Below are 15,671 nucleotides of genomic sequence, written 5' to 3' on the forward strand. Positions count from 1 at the left end.
CCGAGCACTTGGACTCACCCAATTGTAATCACAGTTTGCCACTAAGGAGCAAAAGGGAGAATAGATGTTAGACGGGTAACAGCAGTCTCTGCAATTCTTGTAAACAAAATGCGTGTTATCTGAAATCTAGAGGACAAGATATTCAAGGGGCTTTTTCACAGAAGGGATGGTGTGGATGGGGCTTCCCTGGTGGCTCAGGAGTAAAGAACCTGCCTGCAATGCAGGAGATGCAGGAGACGCGGGTTCAGTCCCTGGGTTGGGAAGATCTCCTGGAGAAGGGCATGGCAACCCACTCTGATAATCATGCCTGGAGAATCCCAGGTGAGAGGAGCCTGGCAGGCTACAATCCACAGAGTCGCAAAGAACCAGACACAACTGAAGTGACTGAGCACATCTGCATGCGTGGTGTGGAGGGCAGCATCATGAATTAGGGGTCAGATCATCTCTGATACTTAGCGACCTTGGGAAATATGTTCAAGTGCTCCACATCTTTTATTTCCTCATCTATCAGATGAGGGTCTCAGCTTTGTCTACACAGGAGAGTATCTGCTCAGATAATAGATGTGGAAGCAGTGTGTTAGTGAAGTGTCAAACAGATGAGGTATTAATTAACGTTATTATGCTTGATCCAGGCATTTATAGTCTTTAAGATGACTGGTTCCAAACTCTTCATTTTTCATAGAATTAGCATTTACATTATCATATGTTTTAATGTTACATAACATATACATCATTATATGTTATGATGTTTGCATTTTATATGTTGTAATGGTAGTACCTTCTGTGTATGCAGCACTTTACAACACGCGCTTCATGTCATGGCTCTGAACAACATGAGGGAGGATCACCACATATCCAAATTTACTGGTAATAAAATCTGAGTTCAGAGAACCAACTGGCTTGACCAAGCCCACACGAAGGTGTCTGTGAGTGATAGCAACTTCGAGGATGAACACTCAGGAGATGCTAGCTTTTTAGATGTGAAGAAGGCCTGAATTTAAGCATACGGCTATTGACCATGAAGGACCTTGCAGAACTGGCCCCAACACCTAGAGATCCATACACACTCCTGAGTCTAACCTGCCCAAACTCAAAATCATTTTGTTTCCTGCTCCTGTGGGTTTTCCTGCTGGCTCAGAAGTAAAGAATCCACCTGCCAATGCAGGAGATGTGGGTTCGATCCCTGGGTCGGGAGATCACCTGCAGGAGGAAATGGCAACCCACTCCAGCATTCTTGCCTGGAGAATCCCATAGACAGAGGAGCCTGACGGGCTACAGTCTGAAAAGCCAGACACTAATGACCACAATACAGCCTCCTCCCATGCTCCTCCTCCTGGTCTCCCTGTCTGGGTGGAAGTTACCACCTTCCTCTCCCAGCCAGACCGGGGACCCAAAACCCACCTTTATCAGCTCCCTGCCTCATCCTCACTCCTTGCCCAAGCCAGGTTGGTTTATTAGTTTCTATCTACTTACTCTCTCTGCATCCTGACATACTGCAAAGGCAAGCTAGTTTCCCAACAATCTTTCTACCTTTTTTTTTTTTTTGCCTATTCCTAAAATAACTTTTACCCCTCGGCCATGGGGATCTTTATAAAACACAAGTCTAGTTCTCCTTACTTAAAAATTCTTCAATGGCACCCTATTGTCCCCAAGATAAAACCAAAGTCTTAAAAAATATGTATATTTCATGATGATGCTCCTGCTTTGGTCTCCCCTTGCCACCCTACCCCTGTATCCCAGCCTGCCTCCTCTCCCATTCTCTCTTCTCGGAAGGTACTACACTCATTCTCTCAAATCTGAGTCTTGAATGGCTGCTCTATCTGAAATTGCTAAAATCTGCTTTGCCTGCTCAATTCCTTCTTGTTCTTTAAGCTTACACAAGGTAGTGACTCCTTCAGGAAGATTTCCCAGCTGGGTGAGAGTCTGTACAACTGCCCCCCAAATTCCTGCTCTTACTCTCCATCACAGCCCTTGACAATGCTGCACGATCATTTTGTTTATTGGTTATTGTCAACTTTGTTTACTGATTATTGTCAACAGGGTCCCAGGCCAGGGAACGCAATTTACTGAGCTCTTCCTTGCATTCCAGGGACTGTCCTTGGCACATCACATACACCCTACAACTCAGAGACCCTGTTATTCCTTATTCAGATCAGGACAGGGATACGCTTAAAAAGTAGGTTATGGGACAGCATCAGAGCTGAGATCTAGACAGAGAGACAGTTGGCTCCTGACAAGTATGGGTCATCCTACACGATACCCTTTTTATTGAAGCATAATTGATTTACAATGTTGTGCTAGTCTCTGATATACAGCATAGTGATTCAGTTATACATAGATGCATGTTCTTTTTCAGATTCTTTCCATTATGGTTTTATACAGGATGCTGAATATAGTTCCTGTGCTATATCGTAGGACGTTCTTGTCTGTCTATTTTTTATAGTAGCGATTTGTATCTGCTAATGTATCCTTCTTCCACACCTTCTCCCTTTTGATAACCATAAGTTTGCTTTCCCTGTCTGTGAGCCTGCTTCTGTTTCATAAATAAATTCATTTCTGTCATATTTCAGATTCTACATGTGAATGACATCATACGGTATTTGTCTCTGTCTGGCTTACATCACTTAATATGATAACCTCTAGGTCCATCTGTGTTGCTGCCAATAGCATTGTTTCATTCTTTTTTATGACTGTGTAATATTCCATTCTGTTGGAGAAAGGGACGGCAGAGGAGGAGATGTTTGGGTGGCATCACCAACTTGACAGACATGAGTTTGAGCAAGCTCTGGGAGTTGGTGGTGGACAGGGAAGCCTGGCACCCCTGAGCGACTGAACTGAACTGAATATTCCATTGTGTATATATACTACATCTTCTTTATCCATTCATCCATTGCTGGACATTCAGTTTGCTCACGCTACACTAAACTCTCTTTTTTAATGAGATGTAATTCATATACCACAAGATACACCCTTTTAAAGTGTATGATTCAGAGGCTTTCAGCATAGTCAAGAGGTTGTACAATCATCGCCACTCTCTAATTCCAGAATATTTTCAATCCAATCCCCCCCAACAGAAAAAAAAAACTCCATACCAATGAGCAGTCACTCACTGTTCCTCACTTTCTCCAGCCCCTGTGTGCATGCTCAGTCACTTCAGCCTTGTCTGACTCTGCGACCCCATGGACTGCAGCCCGCCAGGCTCCTCTGTCCATGGGATTCTCCAGGCAAGAACACTGGAGTGGGTTACCATGCCCTCCTCCAGGGCATCTTCCTGACTCAGGGATCAAACCCTCTTATGCCTCTTGTACTGGAAGGTAGGTTCTTCACCATTAGCACCACCTGGAAATTTCAGCCCCTGGTAACAATCTACTTTCTGGACATGTCAAAAGGAATCATAAAATATGTGGACTTTTGTGTCTGGCTTTTATATTTAAAATGTTTTCAAGGTTCATCCATGTTATAGCTAGTATCAATATTCCATTCCTTTTTATGACTGAATAATATTCTATTGCATAGATAGACTACATTTTGTTTATCCATTTGTCTGTTGATAGATAGTTGGTTTATTTCCAACAGGAAATGAGAGTCCGCCAACTTTGTTCTTTTTTCCAGATGGTTTTGATTCCTCTGGGTCACTTGCATTTCCATATTAATTTAGGATCAGCTTGCCAATTTCTGCAGAAAAGGGCACCTGGAATTTTGATTATGTCTTCCAATCCATGAACACAAATGTCTTTCTCTTTCTTTTTCATCTTTAATTTCTTTTCACAAGTATTTGTAGTTTGGAGTGTACAAGCTTCCCACTTCTTTTGTTCCTTTATTCCTAAGTATTTTATTCTTTTTGGTGCTATTGTTAACAAAATCATTTGTTTTTAAATTTTGTTCTCAGATTGTTAGCATATGGAAATATAACTGATTTTATAGAAAGAGATTGTATCCTGTGAACCTGCTGAATTCATTCATTAGCTCTAATAAGTGTGTGTGTGTGTGTGTCTGTGGATTTCTTCATATTTTGTCTAGATAAGATTGTGTCACCTGAAAATAGAGATAATTTTACATCTTCCTTCCCAATCTGGATACCTTTTATTTCCTTTTCTTCACTAATTACCTATACTATATTTGCTTAATAATAATTGCCCCATTTTTAGTACTTGCTCTGTGTCAGGTATTTTTTCTAAATCAATTTATGTCCTTAGTGAAAGTCTGCTGCATTTTCTGTGTATTAAATAGTCACAGACATTCTAAAAAAAAATGGAATTGCTTTCACAATGAAAAACCCTAAAGGTAAAATATATTATGAGTAATTCTCTTTGGGAGATCTTGTGTAGGGATAGAACATGGTTTCTGCAAGCTAACAGGTTACACTAAATCCCTGGGGTCTATACTGACTGCTGGGAAACAGACAAAAACTGCCAAAGACCAATGTTTAAATAAATCCCCAGCGGTGAGTTATTTTGTCATTTTCCCCTTGTCCTTAAAAAATCTCATGGAAAAACTTGTAATTTTCCTGACATCATGGTTTACTCCCTGTGAGCTTTAACAAAAGTTATTTTAACCCCCTGGGCCTCAATGTATGCATCTGTTCAATGGGCTGATCTGTGAAACTGGCATTGGATGATGCCTGCTAAGTCCCTCTCAAGTGCTTAGAGCATCGTATATCCTCATAAGTAATACCATAACCCTCCAGGCTCCTCTGTCCATGGGATTCTCCCACGGCAAGAAAACTGGAGTGGGTTCCCATCCCCTTCTCCAGGAGATCTTCCCAACCCGAGAATCGAACCCAGGTCTCCTGCACTGCAGGAGGATTCCTTACCATTTTTCTGAGTCACAGAGAAGCCTTAAATAATACTAATTATTTAAGCCATAATAATAAAGCCATAAATAATACTAATGCTCATGTGGTCTAGCACTCACTGTGTGATTCTCACTGCTCAGGCATCATGGCAAATGTTTTACATGCTTTTTACTCAATTTCTACCCCCAAAGGGTAAGTGTTAAGGATCACAGAGTATCAGTATAATTTATTCAAAGTCTTATAGCTAGTGAGCTCTATTGTGGAGACCCAGACTGAGGTGTCCACCAGTGCCCGTGGGTTGAAAATTATTTACCTTTCTTTTCATCCACTTTGCTTGATAGCTCACCCATTTCACCCCAGGTTTAGAAACACAAGCAAGTATAATTCACAAAATAAAACACATACTTTATTCACTCAATCAACCAACAAGGAATCATGAGCTCCTATTATGTACCAGGCTCTAGAGACATCTCAAAATATGAGGTTATGAGGAAGGCACACTTCCTGCTTGCCAGAATCTTTTTTTGAAAGTTTTCTGTTTGTTTATTTATTTCTTTGGTTGCACGGTGAGGCATGTAGGATCTTAATTCCCTGACCAGGGATCGAACCCACGCCCTCTGCACTGGAAGACAGAGTCTCAACCACTGGAATGCAACGAAATTTCCCTTAACATAATTTTAAGATTCGTGATGTGGTGCACTGGGAAGACCCAGAGGAATCGGGTGGAGAGGGAGGTGGGAGGGAGGATCGGGATGGGGAATACGTGTAACTCTATGGCTGATTCATATCAATGTATGACAAAACCCACTGAAAATAAATAAATAAATAAATAAAAAATAAGATTCGTGATGAAGAGAGAAAAGCCCAGGGCAAAAATAACAACCCATCATGATGCATCTTTGTGAGTCTGAACTTTATCCCATAGCACCATATATCTCTCTTTTGTATAATTTATCACAACTGCCATAGAACACATTTCTGTGTTATTGGCTAACTTTGGTCTCCCCGTCCAGACTATGAACCCCATGATGGTAGTGAGAGTGACTACCCGGAGCCTACAACCTACTTAGTAGGTGTTTCATAAATTGCTTCTGAATGGGATCGTTGAAGGGGAGACAGAATGAAGGGTTTGAGTATAAGAGGCAGGGCTAGACTTGCACTTTGGAAAGGTTATCATTCTGATAGGAGGCAGAGGTATCTGTGAGGAGGCTGTTTTGAAGATCACACGTGCTTGCCCTGTTCAGCTTGGGCTTGGCCATGTGACTTGCTTGACCAATTAGATATGCACAGAGGCTTGTCAGGTCCAGGTAGTCACCTTCCACAGTCCCTGCGTGGCCCAGCAGGTGGCCTTCCCACAGCCACCATGACCAGCCTTCCTCCAGCTGTCTGGATCCCAGAGTGAAACTGTCATGGGCCGGAGAGACAGGTGACCCACAGGGAGCGTGTAGCCTGGTTGAGAGATGAGTCTCTGTTATTAGAAGCCAGGGACACCGTGGGGCCACTTGTTACAGCAGCAGTACTTAGAGTATCCTGACATCAGCCACAGCACGGACTGGGGTTGGGGAGTTAGTGACATGGAACAGTGGGCTTCCCTGACGGCACAGACGATAAAGAATCTGCCTGCAATGCAGGAGACCCAGGTTCCATCCCTGGGACAAAGGTCCCCTGCAGAAGGGAATGGCTACCCACTCCAGTATTATTGCCTGGAGAATTTCATGGACAGAGGAGCCTGGCGGGCTACAGTCCATGGGGTCCCGAAGAGTTGGACACGACTGAGAGACTTTCACTTTTTCAATTTCATGTGGAACTCTAGCACAGGATAGATTTCCATAAATGATAATTGCCTCGTTTAAGTCAACGGCCTGAGTTTTTCTGTTATCATGTGAAAAAAAAATTTATATGTATATTGTCTCAGTCCATTTGGGGTGCTATAAAAGAATGTAGTAGACAGGGTGGCTTATAAACAGTGGAAGTTTATTTCTCACATTTCTGCAGGCTGGAAAGTCCAAGATAAGACACCAGCAGATTTAGTGTCTAGTGGGAACTCACTTCCTGGTTCATAGGGAGCTGTCTCCTCTTCCTGTGTCCACATATGGTGAAAAGCACAAGAAACTCTCTTTTATACCCTCACTAATCTCATTCTCGAGGGCTCCACCCTCACGATCTGGTTGTTAGGTTGGCCAAAAAGTTTATTTCGCTACTATAATACCCGAACAAACTTCGTGGCTGAGCCAATACATTCCAAAGACTCCATCTCCAATGTCCATCATGTTGGAGATTACGTTTCAACATATAAATTTCGAGGAGACATAAACATTCAATCTATAGTGCAAACACAGACACACACACACATGCACAGACACACACATGTATGCACTTATATCCTAGCATGTTCTCTGACACATAGTAGGTGCTCATCACACATCAGATGCATTTTCCCTGCATTCTCCTGCCTCCCTAAGCTCTTCTCTTATAAAGCATGCCTTCCAAGCAAGCTTATTTGTCTCTTTATTCATACGGTTTCCCAGTTACTTATTCCTCTTTTCAGCGGTGAATCATAGCATGTTTCTAGGCATGCTTTATCTCCTATTTCCTGCATAAATAATCGTCCCGGATCCAAAGGGTAATGTGTATGCAGTGGTCCCGGGGCTGGCATACCACTTAGCTCAGCTCTTAATATGCAGTGTGGCAAAAAGGGGTGTCGGGTTGAGAGAGAAACCTCATCTAACATAGTTGGGGCCACTTACATTCATCTGAGCGGAGTGAAGGGAAGCATTTGGACTGCAATTCTGCACCTTATAAATAGACATATATAGCTCTGCATACATTATTAATATGGGCTTTATTGCTAGCTTTATTGAATCCACGATGGTGCTTCTCTGGGGAAGCCATAGAACACAGGAAGATTGCATAGACGCCTGCATTAACCAAGACCACAGTATACCAGGCAAATAAGGCTGTGCAAACAGCAGTATTCATGCTCTCTGCATCCTACAATTCAAATAACATAATAACAAATAATGTGCTCAAGCAAGCCCCACAGCTGCTATTTGAAGGATTTTATGTATTTCTTATCTATGTTGCTCATGCAAACAGGAGACTAGGTAGGGGAAATGTATTTTTAAAAAGTTCCTTAGCATGACCTCCAAAGGCCCTGACTTCCTCCAGAACGTCACCTCCTCCCTTGACTGTGTCCCAGACTCATCCCCACTAGTCCCCCCGGACATACCTTGAAGAGATAAAATTATTCCCTCCCTCTTGTTCTTAACGTCTGCTCTGAGTGCACGCACACACACCTCCCTGTAACTGGATCTTCTTCCATTCATTTTCCATCCCGTGCCCTGTTTATTAGCAGCAATTATTTCTAGATGTCTTTTTTCTTCTTCATACATGTCCATGTTTATCATCTGTCTCCCCAAGGAGAATGTACACATCAAGGAAGCAGGGGCTTTTTTTCTGTCTTGTTCTGTTTTCTGGATCTCCAGCCAACATGCGTAATAGTGGTTGGCACATAGTAGATGGGCAATAAATATTTGATGAATGAATGAATGAGTCACAGAATGCAAACCATGATGCTTAGTAAGTTCCTTCATCTTCTTGATCCACTGTGGACCTCCCCTTAACATAAGCTTCAGTAAGGGCAGCCCTCTGTCCTCTGGGCAGCTCTAACCACCCCTGTCTGAAGCTGGGAATAATGCTTAGTGTTGGTCTTCTTGAGTCGCTAAGTTGTATCCAACCCTTTGCAACCCCATGGACTGCAACACTCCAGACTCCTCTGTCCATGGGGTTCTCCAGGCAAGAATACTGAAGTGGGTTGCCATCTCCTTCTCCAGGGGATCTTCCCCACCCAGGGATTGAACCCGCATCTCCTGCACTGGCAGTTGGGTTCCTTACTACTGAGCCACAAGGGAAGCCCGTAGCACTTAGCGTGGTTCTCAATAATTGGTCATGGAGCATGAGAGAACTAAAATCTGTTCTTGAAGCATCAGGTTGTCCATGTGGTCAGTGGTGGCTGAAGCAGTGTGTGTGGTTCCAGTATGTTCTGTTATACTCTCTCCATGAGGTGGGTGAAGGTGGAATATTGAGTAATATAGCTTTTCCCCCTTCCTTTGACTAGGAAATTAACCCCTTGTGAAAGTGCATCAGGGAAGCCCACATCTTTCATTAATGACAATGATTCTTTGAATATAAATTGCCCGCTGTGTACAGAATTTGTGCAGCAAATACATATTTGGGATCTACCATCACTAAGTTAGTATTCTTGTAAGCCAGTCACCATCTAAAGATTCCCCTTTCCTGAAAGTCACTCAATCATGTCTGACTCTTTGCAACCCCATGGACTATACAGTCCATGGAATTCTCCAGGCCAGAATACTGGAGTGGGTAGCCTTTCCCTTCTCCAGGGGGTCTTCCCAACCCAGGGATTGAGCCCACATCTCCCGAATTGCAAGCAGATTCTTTACCAGCTGAGCTACCAGGGAAGCCCTCGCCTTTTCTAGAGATTGATTTAGCAGAGGGCATGTTACTTTGGTGGCTTCTAGAAACTTTAAAAAAAAAAAATTGATACAGATGAAATTATTTACAAAACAGAAATAGGCTCACAGACATAGAAAACAAACTTACCGTTACCAAAAGGGAAAGGTTGGGGGGAGGATAAATTAGGAGTCTGGGATTCACAGATATACACTACCATAGTACATATAAAATAAGTCCATGGGAACTTGAATAGAATAGAATTTGTATCCTAATGTTGTATGAAAATTGTATAAATCTTAATTATGTTGAATTGGTTCATGGTGATTTTCAGGTCTACGATATCCTTCTCTTAATACTTTTCTATATTTTCACTCTATTAATTTTTGAGTTTAGTATGAAACTCCAACTAAAAATCTTAATTTATCTACTTAGAAAAATAATTGTAATATATAGTGGAACTATATGTAACTTTGTCCTGTATTTTCCAAGTCTCCTATAAATGCATTATCATATTTTCATAATTTGAAAATTTAAAAACTAAAATAGATAAACAACGACCTACTGTACGGCACAGGGAACTGTACTCTATCTTTTATAATAATCTTTAAGGGAGAAGAATCTGAAAAAGAATATATGAGTGTGTGTATATATATTGATAACTGAATCACTCTGCTATACACCTGAAACTAACACTGTAAATCAACCATATTTCAATTTTTAAAAATTCAGGATGATGATGAATAGTGAGGGTTCTGGATGGGGGTCTGCCAGCTTTTCCTGTAAGGGATCAGATAGTAAATATTTTATACTTGGTGCACCATATAATCTCTATTGCAGCAAATCAGTATGGTTGTTATGGCCTGAAAGTTGCCATGGGCAATAGGTAAGTGAATGAGCATGGCTGTGTTCCAATAAAACTTTATTCACAAAACCAGACAATGGGCCAGATTTGGCCCACAGGGTGTAGTTTTCAGTTTGCAGATCTCCGCTTTAGACCTGCCTGGCTCTCACCTCCACTTCACTATGCACCCCAGAAGAACAACTAACCTCCCTTCTGCTAACGGCATCTGAAACCTACCATGGAACTTTTGGCAAGAAGAATGAGGTCAGGCTTGAAAAACACTGAGCTCCCCGTTAGTGGTAAGTGCAGTTGGGCTGACGGCTGTTGGACTCCGGCTGCTGTCCTGGGTGTGTTTCATTTTTGTCACCGTCCCCATCAGGTGCACTGGAAAATGAACCCAAATCTGAAAGCCAGTAGCACTGGAGAAAAACAGTACTCAGCAGGCAGGGCAGAGTCAGGAATGGAGATGGTGTTTTCATCCACTGCGGCTGAGGCTGCCTCTTACTCCTAAAGGATTTGGGCCATTTATGCAGGCTTGATTGGCATTAATTATTCAAAGCAATTATTTATTAATAACTCAGAACTCTAAGGGTGCCCCACACTTGTTCAGTGCTTTATAGTTTTCTTTTATTTCTGCTTTATTCTTTTCAAAGGGGTTTTTAAAACTGGGGCATGCATGTACCAAGGGGCATATGATACATATGGGGTGGGGTGGGGGCAGATGTTTTCCTGGAGTATCCAGTATATCAATTAAGGGGGAAAACACCATGATCTTTTTTTTATTAAGACAAATGAATGTGTTAAGGAGCAGAATACAGAACTGTATAATTTTTTAAAAAATTTAAGTATGAGACTTCAAAGACTTTTCAAGGTTGCAACCCCCCGACGTTGGGCTGAGTCCCAGATGGTTGCAGTGTAAGGAGCACAGTTATGTCTTTTCTATACAGCACCACCCCACCCACCCACCAAGTGTGCAAGAAAGGAATTTTTACAAATTCTGCAAATGAAGAAATATCGCCAAGAAGCTGACGGTCTTGCGCGCGTTCACCAAGAACTCAGGTACAGGATGAGTTCATTTGGAGGCTTGCCGTCCCAGCTCCCTCTGTGCATGCATGAATGATGCTCCTGGTCAGGCAGGAGTGGAGATGAAACCTGAGCGTTGTGGTGGGTCAGGCACTGCGCTGAGTGCTGGGGGGACACTTGGGGATGAAGACAGGGTCCAGAAAGCTCTAAGAACCCTCAGAGTCAGCATCTGGTCAGCCTGGAAAAATACTTGGTATTGAGTCAACTCAGCACCTGTTTAGCCCCAGACTCTTGAGAGTTCCCTGGACTGCAAGGAGATCCAACCAGTCATTCCTAAATGAAATCAGTCCTGAATATTCATCGGGAGGACTGATGCTGAAACTGAAGCTCCAATACTTTGGCCACCTGATGCAAAGAGCCGACTCATAGGAAAAGACCCTGGTGCTGGGAAAGATTGAGGGCAGGAGGAAAAGGGGATGACAGAGGATGAGATGGTTGGATGGCATCACCAACTCAATGGACATGACTTGGAGCTAACTCAGGGAGATGGTGAAGGACAGGGAAGCCTGGCGTGCTGCAGTCCATGGGGTCGCAAAGAGTCAGACACGACTGAGCAACTCAACAACAACAACACTGGTCATTAATACCCGCTTCCTGGATCCCATCATCATCCAGTCCATTCATCTTTGTACCTGCCCCGGTGGCCACAGAATTTTCTGCTAGACTTTAAGTACTGTCATTCACTTGCTTTGCTCAGGGGCAACTCCTTGCCTAGAAGAATATCAGAAGATCCCACTGTTGTAACCAACTATGCAGTAATCGCTCCTTCCTGCGCCTCCCCCAGTACATCACCAGCTCCCTGACTCCCCATTTGCAATGCACAGGGTAACCACTTTTATCTGTGTTTCTCCTCACCCCACCCGCAAGACTCGGACCCCTGGTGGAATCCCAGATTTGTCTTTTCTTCGGTTTGGAGGCCATGGCATCCTGTTTGTTTGTTTCCTGAAAGACCATAACCACAGCCCACCTACATCTCACCATTCACAGCCTGCGTTCTAACAAGTATATGAAGGCCTGAATCCAAAGTCTCTCCACCACTGAGTATTTGTGTGAATCTGGAACATTCTCGGCCTCTCCAAGGCAACCGTCGTACCATCACCATCGCCAGCAATGCCTTCTCCTTGCTGTCAGCGGAAGGACGGAACCAGTTCATATGGAATCCAAAGTCCAGGGGTTGGCACTTCACAAGTGCTTGGTGTGGAATACAGTATTTCCTGTCATATCAATAAACAAGGATGTCATATCCTCGATTCCTGCCCTCAAATGTAAATTTCTGAGCCCAAGAAGAACAATGCTGGGCTACCTGCCAGCCATCAACCACTCCCTCTGGTGAGCTGTGAGTGAGGAACTAAGGATATGAATGTCAAGAAGCCGGATGCTGACCTGGGATAGCTGAGATGCATGTGAAAGGAATGACTGAAGTGAGCCGAGACACTTGCATCTTCCCTTCCATTAAAAGCGCTCAGTTCCTTGAGATATCTGGTTTTCCTTAATTAACAATAATCTTGTTGCCCCTTGCTGCAAACTTCTATATTACCTGACACCTCTCCCCACCTCCTCAGAGCAATTCTTTCAGGATCACTTGAGATGCTGTCTCCTGGGCTTGAAGTCCCCCAAAAATCCCACTGAATAAACATAATTCTCGACTTGTAGGCTCAGTGTATTTTTTCAGTCGACATCAGGAAGCCTCAGTGTCCCCATCAAACTCACTCACTCTGGGTGAGCGGAGGTCCCACCGGATCTTCACTTTGAATCCTCGAAAGAGCCAGCAGTGGGGTGAACCCGGGGAAGCTGGAGGGCTGGAGGACAGGGAGCTCCCATCCAGTCCTGCACTCTGGTGGCCCTGTGCAATGCTGTCTTTAACTTCTGCCTCCAAATGAAACATCCTCGTGGGGACCCTTGACCCGATTTCTGGCTCCAAAGTCCTCTCTTCCCTGCTCTTGGTGGAGCATGGGCGAGATTCTACCCCCCTGCCTTCAGAACGAATCTATTTATAGCAGCCATCATTAACTCTCCAGTGCTGGTCCCCAGAGCCTCACCTGCTACCCCCCCTCCTCCCCCAGAAGCTGACTTCAGAGGGTTTTCTGAGAGTTCTTTGTAATATTAGTTAACATGTGCAGGAGAGCCCCAAGGTCATGTTCCACTCTTGGCACCTTTCACTTTAGATTTAAGAAAGCCCCTAAAACTCTCATTAGCAGAGTCTGCCTCACACCTATGAAACTTTAAAAATATCTGGCTAATCAACCACTTTGCACACCTCCACGCAGCCAGAGAGAGCCCCCTTTGCCCTCCTCCTCATCCCATCTCCCAGTATCACCTTCGAGCAGACGAGAGCTGTCAAAACCTGCCTTCCTGTGGTATTTAAAATAAAATGAGGGAACTTGTCATCTGAGACCAGTCTTCCCACTGAAACTGGGAGAGAGAAGCAGGAAGTGGGCCTGGGAAACGGCCCCCTGGAAGACCCTTTTTGTTCAGATTTGTTGTTTTTTTAATAGGTTATTGAGGGGTTTTTTTAATTATTTATTTCATTTTGGCTGAGCTGGGTCTTCACTGCTGCACGAGCTTATCTCTAATTGCAGATAGTGGAGGCTGCTGTCTAGTTGCGGTGCACAGGCTTCTCATTGCAGTGGCTTCTCTTTTTGCGGAGCACGGGCTCTAGGACTCACAGGCATCGGCAGCCGCAGCACACGGGCTCAGCGGTTGTGGCTTCCACGCTCTGGAGCACAGCTTCAATAGTTGCGGTGCACAGGCTTAGGTGCTCCGTGGCACGTGGGAACTTCTCGGATCAGGGATCGAACCTGTGTCTCCTGCCTTGGCAGACGGATTCTTTACCACTGAGCCACCAGGGAAGCCCCAGATTTATTTTTGATGAGGATCTGGTCTTTGGAATCGAAAGGGATATTAGTCATAACAATATGAAAATAAAGTTGCCACTATTGAGTGCCTGCCATATACTAGGCACCCTGGAAGCTACTCAGTAATAGTTCTCTGCTGCGGCTGCTGCTGCTGCTGCTGCTAAGTCGCTTCAGTCGTGTCCGACTCTGTGCGGCCCCATAGACGGAAGCCCACCAGGCTCCGCCGTCCCTGGGATTCTCCAGGCAAGAACACTGGAGCGTGTTGACATTTCCTTCTCCAATGCATGAAAGTGAAAAGTGAAAGTGAAGTCGCTCAGTCGTTCCCAACTCTTAGCGACCCCATGGACTGCAGCCTACGAGGCTCCTCCATCCATAGGATTTTCCAGGCAAGAGCACTGGAGTGGGGTGCCAGTGCCTTCTCCAACAGTGTCTCTAGGTCCTTCCAAACCCCTGATAAGGAAACCCTAGTTTGCACATCAGGACGCATCCTTGTTGATGCTGAAAAGGATTAAGTGATATTTGCCAACCAGGTAGCCAGTGTATCAGTATGTCGTCCAGCCAGGAGTCTCAGCAATGAGAATCTGTCCATCTCTGAAACCCATGTTCACGCCAATATGTCATGCTGTCTCCCACATGAAATGTACATTTCCAAGATGGACCATTCTCCAGTCCACTTAGATGGAGCTACTCTGGGCACTGGTGCTGTGGCCTGTCTTCACCCAGATAGAAAGCATATCACTATTCTATACTATCATTATTTTGAACTTGGGAGTTACACAATACCATCAGCAGAATTATTCGGGGGTCCTTATCAAGCATATGGGGCTTCCCTAGGGGCTCAGACAGTGAAAAATTTGTCTGCAATGCAGGAGACCTGGGTTTGATCCATGGGTTGGGAAGACCCCCTAGAGAAGGAAATGACAATCCACTCCAGTATTATTGCCTGGAGAATCCCATGGACAGAGGAGTCTGGTGGACTACAGTCCCTGGGGTTGCAAAGAGTCAGAGAGGACTGAGCGATGAACACATGTCAAGCATACAGATTCCTGAACCCCACCTAAGAATCATTGAATTTGAATCTCTGAGGGGGCCTGTAGGAATCTGGTCTTGCTGAGTATTTCCAGGTGATTCTTGTTCACTCTGATGTTTGAGAATCAATGTTCCATGTCTAAACTGGTTTGCAGAATGCTTCAGAGTTAGGTGTTCGTGAACCCCGTATGTCCCCTGCAACAAATGGAATTCTCCCTCAACAGACTCCCCAGAAATAGGCATCATTGAAGTAAAGAAAGAGAAACTTCCCAGTTGGTGAGATAAATCCATATATTCTCAGGAATGAGTTACAGAAACAACGATGCATTGCTCAAGAGGGTGTCAATTTGAAACACATAAGAATCAGTCTCTTGGAGTTAAAAGAGCAGCAGGTGTCACTGACAATGTGATAAATTAGGATCCCAGGTACTGAACTAGTGGATAGAGAAAGGGAGATGATGGAATTAGGAGGAAGCCTGCCTATTTGGGCAAAGTGAGAGACTTTGGGTGGTTGGATAGCATCACCGACTCAATGGACATGAGTTTGAGCACATCCTGGGAGATGGTGAAGAACGGGAAAGCCTGGCGTGCT

The sequence above is a fragment of the Muntiacus reevesi genome, chromosome 2, assembly GCF_963930625.1.
Source record: "Muntiacus reevesi chromosome 2, mMunRee1.1, whole genome shotgun sequence".
Classification (NCBI taxonomy): Eukaryota; Metazoa; Chordata; class Mammalia; order Artiodactyla; family Cervidae; genus Muntiacus; species Muntiacus reevesi.